Raw genomic sequence first — 9,594 nt, forward strand, 5'->3', positions numbered from 1 at the left:
TATTAAATGGGGATTAACATGTGGCTCACGGTTGATGGTTGATAGGAGACGAAGTTATATATTTCAGTAAAAGGTTGTTATTTGGTTCATGGTTGATAGCAGACTTCACAAAGACGATATTTTCCTCTTGAGCTCATCCAAAGGTTTGTTATCTTAAGATGATATTGTCATCTAATTTTTTTTTAATTATTCATCTTTTAGATACTTAAGGACTCTGTAATACTTATACTTCTATAGTGTATTCTTTGCCTTCATTGGTAAATTGTATGTTATGCGCTACATCTTATGAAATTTTAAAATTAAATATTAACTTTTGTAGTATTTGTCGATCTTTTCAAATTATCTCGTATTTTTTGTTTTGATAGATCTTCGCAAACCTTTCAGTTCGGGATACTCGAAAATAGCATTATGGTAAATTTTGTTCTTGAATAATAAATTGTATTATTTTAATATATCTTACATTTAGTCCTTGATCACATTTAGTACTTTGAATGTGTTTTAAGTATATGATAACTCCGTTAAAAGATTTTACTTTCAAATATAATAGGATTTGGGTTTCTAACAGAAATTATATTTGAGTTGATTAAAAAAATGATTCGCGTTAAAGTAATCAAAAGTCAAGTCGCATAATTTTTGAAGTCTACAACTTCGACTTTTTGCAAAGCTTTTGCCCTATTTTAGCATTTTTTTTCCTTCTTCTTATAAGTATATATGTGATACACACGTGCAATGCACGTACGCTAAAACTATTTTAATGAAAATATCCGAAAACAACTTCGTTCGGCATAAGTTCTATAATATTTTTTATCTTCGGAAATCAAACTTTTGCCTTGCTCGGCATAAGTTTTATAGGAATTAAGTTATGCGGCATAAGTTGTTTAAAAACTTTCAAATTATGTTGAGTGTTGAAAGTTTTTGCGGCTTAACTTGTGGGATGTTATGATACATACGCCGAACGAAATGTAAACGTTGCCGAGCAAAATCTAAACTTATGCCATTTTTCATATTATGTTGAATGTTGGAAGTATTTTCGTGTCAGGCATAACTTGTGTGATATTATGATACATATGCCAAGCTAACTGTAAACTTTATCGAGCGAAATCTAAACTATACCGCGCCAAAACTGTTGAAGGGAAAAACATTAAAGACCACAAATTTGAGGGACAAAAATTAAAAACCACCCCGAGATAGGGATATGTGTGCGTATGACCCGGATATGAACTTCTGCCTCAAGTAATTGCACGGTTTGCCCTTCAAATGGACTGGTCTTTTTAATTTTTTTCCCTTCAATTGGACTGGTCTTTAATTTTTGGCCTTCAAATGGGCTGGTCTTTAATTTTGACCTTCAAAATCAAACTTATGCATATAGGGGCATAAGTTGTTTAAGGGCACTGACATAACTTGTGAATATTATAATGCGTAACTTATATTCCCATAGATATAAGTTCAATTTTGAAGGACAAAAGTTAAAGACTAGCCCATTTGAAGGACAAAAATTAAAGATCAGCACAAAATAGGGACAAAGTGCAAATGACCCATTCTGTTTTGCATTTTGACCCAAGCACTTGGGCGAAGGTACCTTGTTCAGTTTCAAATTTTTGTGCGGAGTGGCCTTCAAATGCACTGGTCTTTAATTTTTGTCCCTCAAATTAGCGGTCTTTAATTTTTGTCCATTTTGCTTAATACCATGAAGTTTGGAGTTCGAACCCCAGTTCAGTAAAAAAAAAAAAAAAAAGACAATTTTGCAAGGTAGAATTTTATAGTAAAGTTAGGCCTGTTCGGGTCAAAGTTAGTAGAGTTTCAAACTCTACCTAAAGGTAGCAAATCTCTGCTTGCAGACAAAACTCTGTCTTGCGAATCCAAACTCTACCTTGCTAATTTTTTTTTTAACTTTGACTGACGTGGGTTCGAACCAGAAACCAAGAGGTTCTAGCAAAGGACAAAAATTAAAGACCACCCCAAAATAAGGGCATTCCTGCGAATTGTTGGTTCAATTTGGGGATCGAGGCAGCTTTTTTTTGCACAGATTGCCCTTCATTTGGGGGTGGTCTTTTATTTTTTCCCTTCAAATTGGTGGTCTTGAGGGCCAAAAATTAAAGACCACCAACTTGAGGGCCAAAAATTAAAGACCACCCCCCAGCGAAGGACAATCCTGCAAATTGCCCCCGAGGCAGTTAAGAGCACTAATAAATCTTTGGACTCTAATCTCCAGCATCTTGGGGGATATCCACATCAAAAGCCCAATTAGAGTGTAGAATTTTGCTGATGGGCTGAAAGTAAAACTTCAATAAACAAAAAACATTTTTTGGCGCGGATTGTCCTTCAAGCACGTTGGTCTTTAATTTTTGTCCCTCAAATTGCTGGTTTTTAATTTTTGGCCTTCACCCAAAAAAGTGATCGAAAATACCGAGAGGTCCTGAGTTCGAACCGCGGCTCAGTGAAAAAAAAATAATTTCGCAAGGCAAGGTTTCGCGAAAGTTAGGCCTTATAAGGCATAACTTCTGTAGTTCTAAGCTATGCCTAAGGCAAAAGTTATGCCTTAAGGCATAACTTGCCTTATAATTTTTTTTTTCTCATTCTGCTGAAATTCTTCAAAAGTTAGGCCTTAAGCCCGAATAGGCCTAATTTGCTACGAAATTCTGCCTTACGAATTTTTTTTATACTCTGCTGGGATTCGAACCCAGAATCTCAGGGGTATTTTCGGGCACTTGGGAAAAAATTAAAGACTAGCAATTTGAGAGACAAAAATTAAAGACCATCCCAGAATAAGGAAGTTTGTGCGAATGACCCAACAAAAAATTGCGCGGATTGTCCTTCATATGGACTGGTCTTTAATTTTTCCCCCTCAAATCGGTGGTCTTTGATTTTTGACCCTACTTCTCATTTAATGAAAATTTGTGGGTCAAAGTATCCTTATTCACTAGTCTATGAAACCAGAGATTTGGGTTCGAACCCCAGCAAAGGCCCAAAAAAAAAAAATCGCAAGACAAGATTTCATGGCAAACTATGCCTATTCGGGCAAAAGTTATGCCTTAAGGCATCGTTTCTATGTAGTTCCTTTTCCGGCATAGTTTTGTAGTATAACTTAATTTCTATAAAACTACATAGAAACTATGCCTTGTGCCATAGTTCTATAGGATAACTTAATATTTACAGAACTATATCAGACAAGGCATAAGGCATAGTTCTCTAGGATACTACAGATCATATAGAACTATCCTTTAAGGCATAACTTTTGCCAGAATAGGCATAGTTTGCTGTGAAATCTTGCCTTATAATTTTTTTTACTCTGCTCATAGTTTGCGGTGAAATCTTGCCTTATGATTTTTTTTACTCTGCTGGGGTTCGAGCCCAGAATCTCAGAGATATTTTTGGCCACTTTTTTATTACTTAAAATGACGAAAGCCAAAATTAAAGACATTTCCTTTGAGGGACAAAAATTAAAGACCACCCCAAAATGGGGCAATCGTGCGAATTGCTCTTCAGTAAATTCTAAAGCTGGTTATACTCACTTCTTAGAGTTCCACACCTATTACGATGAAGCAGGAAAGAGATTAAAAGGAAAAGTATAACTGAAAAAATCTAGAAAATGTTTTACTAAAATGTAGTTTGTGCATGTATTAAGAAGCTCAATTCTCATTATCACTTGAAATTGTGGTGGGATGAATAGAATTTTTCACCTTTAATTAGAAGTCTCGAATTGAGTCTTGAAAATTTTGGTAGGACACGCTTTCCCTTTTAGTATGCCTTACAAAGTGAAAATGGATTAGTTAGGGAGCCAAAATAGTTATTGGACACAGAATAAATAAAAAAATAAAAATAAAAAAAACTCTAATCTCATGATTGAGTGTACTTGCATTGAGGATGAGGCGAAAGAAAGATTTTTGAGTCAGTAAACAAGAAGTAGCAAGACATGCATTCAAATTTAATTTAACATCCCAAATTGACTGAGAGATAAAGTATTTACGGTCACTTAGTTTGCTTTTAATGTCCTATAAGTGTCAAAGTTCTCAACAATGCAAATATGTCTTATTGCCATCCTATTTCCTCTGAGCAAAAACAGGTATCAATAAATATAGGAAAAATGTGGTGCATTCATATCAGGGTTTCTTTGATGTAAATTCCACTATTCCAGTAAGGGTTTATACGAACTCGTCATTAAATTTCATAAAGAGAACATTTATTTTCCTTTGCTTTCCCTTCCCAACAAATGTTAAGACATTATAAATAGTGGGCTGTCAATTCATGTCATGAAATAATTCACACTAAATAGAAAATCTTATGGGATTCTTAATAAATATCTAAAATACTTCACCGCTGACGTTTGGTTGATATTAGGAGCAAGTTATTCACATGGATAAGTAACGCTTTGTTTGGTAGCTATGAGGTGAGTTATTCATGTATAAAATTAGTACGATGTTTATTTTGCAGTTTAGAAACCCGCATAACTAATACATGTATAATTTATGAAAGAATCTGTGTATTATTTTATGCAGGGCAAAAGGTGGGATAGCTAATATATAAATAACTAAACCCTCCATAACTAATACCTGCATAAAATAATACATAGATTCTCTCATAACTAATTCATGTATTACTAATGCTTGCATAGTTCTAACTAGCTACCAAACGACCCCTAAAGGTTGTGGTGAGATGGTAACTAACCCTCCATCATTAGCCAGAATTCTTGGGTTCGAGCTTTAGGACTGAAGCCCGTCTTTGATAGGGAATGCTTTACCTCCCGAAATGGGATTTCCTTGCACAAATTTAGATTATCTGAGCCCCAAAGTGGGTAATGTACATCAAGTAAGAAACAAAAATAAAATAAAAATAAAATAAAAATAAAAAAGAGACATAATATTTCTTGCAGTAATATATCTTCCCCAATATTTGTATGAGAATTAAGATTATAAAAAAATAGAAACTGATTTTTTCTTTCTAATTTAATCATTCAGTATCTAAAGCTATTCATCCAACTAATCTGAATTCTCATTGGGTAAGCCACTAAATGAGATATAGCTTTCCATCTTCGATGAAAAGCTCTTTCTTTGGATGATGTAGCCATGGTGGGCTTAAAGCCCAATTGGTCTATCTCAGCATGGGCCCAGATAGAAGTTTCAACTTTTAAAAGGCAAGGATTTCATTTTTTTGCGCGGATTGCCCTTCTTTTGGGGTGGTCTTTAAATTTTGCCCCTCATGTTTGTGGTCTTTAAATTATGCCCCCATATTGCTGGTCTTTAATTTTTGCCCTTCGCATTGCAACTCTGAGCGTTCAAGCAGAAATCATGAGGTTCTGAGTTCGAACCCCCACTCAAGCATAAATTTAAAAAAAAATTGCAAGGCAAGGTTTGGGTCGCATGTATGCCGAACCCGGCATACTCTTGTTAAGGAATTACCAAATTTATGCCGGATCCGACATAATTTTGGTAATTCCTTAACAAGTTTATGCCGGTGGGGGCATACTTTTAATGGGCAAACTTTTATGCCGGACCCGGCATAAACTTGTGAAGGAATCACCAAAGTTATCTTGGGACCCGCATACTTACGCAATCGCCCATAAGGCATAAGTATGCGGTCCGCATAACTTTGGTAATTCCTTCACAAGTGTATGCGGTGGGGGCATAGCGAAATTTAAACTCGCCTTGCGAATTTTTTTTAAAATTTTGATTTGTGTGGGGTTCAAACCCGGAGCCTGGGTTTTAATAGAAGAGCGCAAAATTTAAAGATTTCAAATATGAGGGGCAAAATTTAAAGACCACCCCAAAAGAAGGATTTCAACGTAAACTGTTCGTCCTATTGTTTCGATATCCTTTTTTTGTTTTTGATATTGAGTGGAGGTAGGTTTGAATTTCAAAAGCTGTTTACTAAGATACGTTAATGTTAGGACGTCTATTTGATCAGCTACAGAACACAGGTTAATCATAAATAACTCAGGAGAATCAACAAACTTAGATTTTTTAAAAGAAGTTTTGGAAAAGAGAGATGGGAAACTAATCATGTTATGAGACCTTAACTTTTTGATCCCCTAAAAGTGGACTACACTTTTTTATTCTAAAAACATGTTTTTTCCCGGTTCTCAAGGTTCAAGTCTTGTTCAAGGACAATCTAGGGTTATGATGGGATGAATAAGATCTATTCACCCTTAATTAGAGTTCCGATTTGAACCATATGAATGTAAAAAAATCTTGTTAGGGAATGTTTCCTCTTTGATTGATCCTACACGACGCGAATTTAAATTATAAAGCGTAAAAGGTATAATTACAACGGAAAAAAGGATCTGAAATTAATCTCGTTTGCAAGTTTGCGTCAAACAACTTATCTATGCAGTGTGTTTAACATACTCCCTCAGTCTCAAAATATTTGTTGCATTTTTCATTTGCACGCCCCTTAAGAAAGCATTTATAAGGGTAGCATTTTCACTATTTTACCCTCTTAACATATCTCTCCTCAATAAATTTCTACTTCATTAATGGTGAGAACCTCTTAAATGTTGCTAATTAATACAAGGGTAAATTGGGAAAAAGTTACTTAATTTTGTCATGGTTAAATAAAATGACAAATATTTTGAGACAAGTATTTTTGGTAAGGACGACAAATATTTTGAGACGGAGGGAGTACTTAATTTAGTCAAAGTTTGAAACAATTTTAAGGTACGTAAATTACTTTGCCAATTATTTTGAGAATTGATTACACAGATGATCAGTACTCAATTCTCGGTTTATTGCAATTAAAGTTACTAAATTGTTTTCATAACAAAAAATTACTCAACTTTTACGAAATATACTAAATTATTTTTTATAACTAAAACGTCACTCAACTTTGTCTAAGTATCATAGAAAATTATTAAGAGAAAATAAAGAAATAGTTTATACGATACTTAAGTAATTAAAGTTAAATAACTTTTTCGTTACAAAAAAAAAAAATTGTTTAGTGACTCGTTCTGAATCTCAAGCAAAGTTGGATGAATTTTTGTAAATAAAATAATTTAGTGACTTTATATGGCATTTGAGCAAAGCTACCTCATTTTAATATTACAAAAAATTACTTAATAATTTTAATACAATAAAACAAAAGGTAAGCGACCATCTATAAAATCAACCATTATATTCCTAAGGTGAGTCTCAACCATGCAAAATTAATCTCTTTCCCCAGGCAAAAACTGATTTTCTATAAAAGAGAATTGGATCATTGAATTTCATCTTAAAAGCCATTTATGTTTCATAATATTCTCTCCCTTTCTAACAGACATTATTACAGTAACCGTGTATTCTTCCATAATGCTCTAGTCTGCTGAGTTGTCTGTGAATCTCATAAATTCATTGCACGGATATCATTTATTTCTCATTTCCAATTTGTACTTGAGTTTCTACAGTTTTTATCCTCATCCCAAATCTATGAGAAATACTTATATGCATTTACGATTTTATTATTTAGTATAGTATATAGTCTCTGTGCTGAACTGCTGATGATATCACTATTATCCACGATGGGTGGGTGGGGAATATTGGAATTAATCAAGTGGGGGACCTCCTCTATAAATCCTGGAAACTTACTTTTTGTCAAATTATCAATTGCTTGCAACTGTAGTAGGCTAAAGTTTTTTACTTTATGGCCTGCAAATTGTACTCTTGTCTCCAATTCTTGCTTGCCCATACTTGACACTTTCAAGCTAAGTGAAAAAAAGAGATAGTGCTGCTAGTGTTCATTGTGTTTCATTTGAAAGGAAATTAACATTGCATATCATTGTAATTATTAATCGTATGATGTTTCAATTCTCAAATTGTTTTTAGAACCATAGCGATAGGTGCATTCTCAGCAGGCTTAATGTGACAGTCTATGACATCTGAAAGGGAATTATACATCTTTCTTAGTTGCGTAAAATGCAGAAACAGGGAAGTATGCTGCCATATTCGCTAGTTTCAATGCCAAACAAGTATAATTTCAATTAAATATAAATTTTAAAATTATAATTTCAAAAGTATAATGTATCCAATACTTAAAAAAACCAAGGGGTCGTTTAGTAGGATGTATTAGAGAAAATAAGACATATATTAGCTAACATATGTTAATCCCTTGTTTGATAGTGTTTTTCCACCTACGTTGTATTAGTTATACACCATATTCAGTACTATTCTTATACATAACAAACCACAGTATTCGGAATATAAGGGTTATGAATACATGAATAAGCACGGTTAAAGACAAATCTACCCTTAATACACCAAACCAAACAACGAATAAGAAATAATCCAACATACTTAATCTCAGCATTACTAATACACCATATTCAGTACTATTTTTAACACTCTACCAAATGACCCCTTAAAATTAGACCCGGTGTCAGAGCCACATGTGAATAGGGGGGGTTCCTTCATCAAAAAATTAACTATGTGAATATGATAAAAACAAATTTCATATGCGTATATGTAAATTCATAAATTCCTTGATATAAGAGAAGTTTGTTAATGTAGTGACAAAAAAAAATTAAGTTGAATCTTGTTCACGGTTAGATAGATAATTTGATAAGCCAATGATTTTTTTCTGTGTTTCAGAATACGGTTAACTAACATGATCAATTACGATAAATTGGATCGGATTTTGTTGTTTTTTTTTTCTGCAGTACCTCGACGTGACATGAGCGTGAAAGGGGTTCAAGAATCGGCTTTCTTTTTATAAGGGCTAAAATCACTTATTTTGGCTTTTTTACCAGGTCCTTCAGTTTGATTCGTATTCCGATCAAAAACTTTATTTCTTAAAATGATTTAATCCTTTTCCTCTCAATGACAGATTCGAGGTATTTCCAATTACTTAAATCAATAGTTCAAAATTGTTTTTGGTGTCACAAGTTTGAAACTCCCAACTTTTTTTTGTTCTTTTAATAGTTCTATTATTAGAATTTCTGATTTCATATTGGTTGAAGGTGTTCTAAGTTTAAATTCTAAATCTAGTACAATGAAAAAAAGATTCTAGTTTCAGATATCTTGAGTTATGCTGATCAAGTCCACTCCTCAATGAGATCATATTGGTCCCTACATTGCTCTATCATGACCTTCTTTCCCTCGAGCTGGTCGATAAGGCCGGGTTTTACTCATATACCATCAAGCTAATGAAAAACCTAATCTCATGCTAGAGTACATAAATGCTACTTCCTCTGCTTCATTTTACGTATTTTAGTTTGATTTGATATAAAATCTTAGAAAGTTTTATTTTTAAAATCTTATGTTTTAAATTAAGATGTGTATAATGTTTCACAATATTCATTAAATCTTGTTATCTTAAACACGTAGCTCCCTCTGGTCCACAATAAGTGATTTTTAAGGGTCTTAACACATCCATTAAAAAAATTAATTAATAACATAATTAAGAAGTTATTTACTTAAATTATCCTTTATCTCTTCTCAACATTAATTAAGAAGTATTGAAAGACTTTTTAGGTATTAAAAAAAAATGCTTATTGTGAACCAAAATTGAAAGGCTAAAATCACTTAGCATGGATTAGAGAAAGTATATGGAATATTATAAACAAAAAATTATCAAATATAAACAGTAATTTTTGTTTAAACGGACTGAATATCTTATTCGAAAATGAGGTAA

This window comes from Lycium ferocissimum, chromosome 5 (assembly GCF_029784015.1).
Source record: "Lycium ferocissimum isolate CSIRO_LF1 chromosome 5, AGI_CSIRO_Lferr_CH_V1, whole genome shotgun sequence".
In the NCBI taxonomy this organism is placed as follows: Eukaryota; Viridiplantae; Streptophyta; class Magnoliopsida; order Solanales; family Solanaceae; genus Lycium; species Lycium ferocissimum.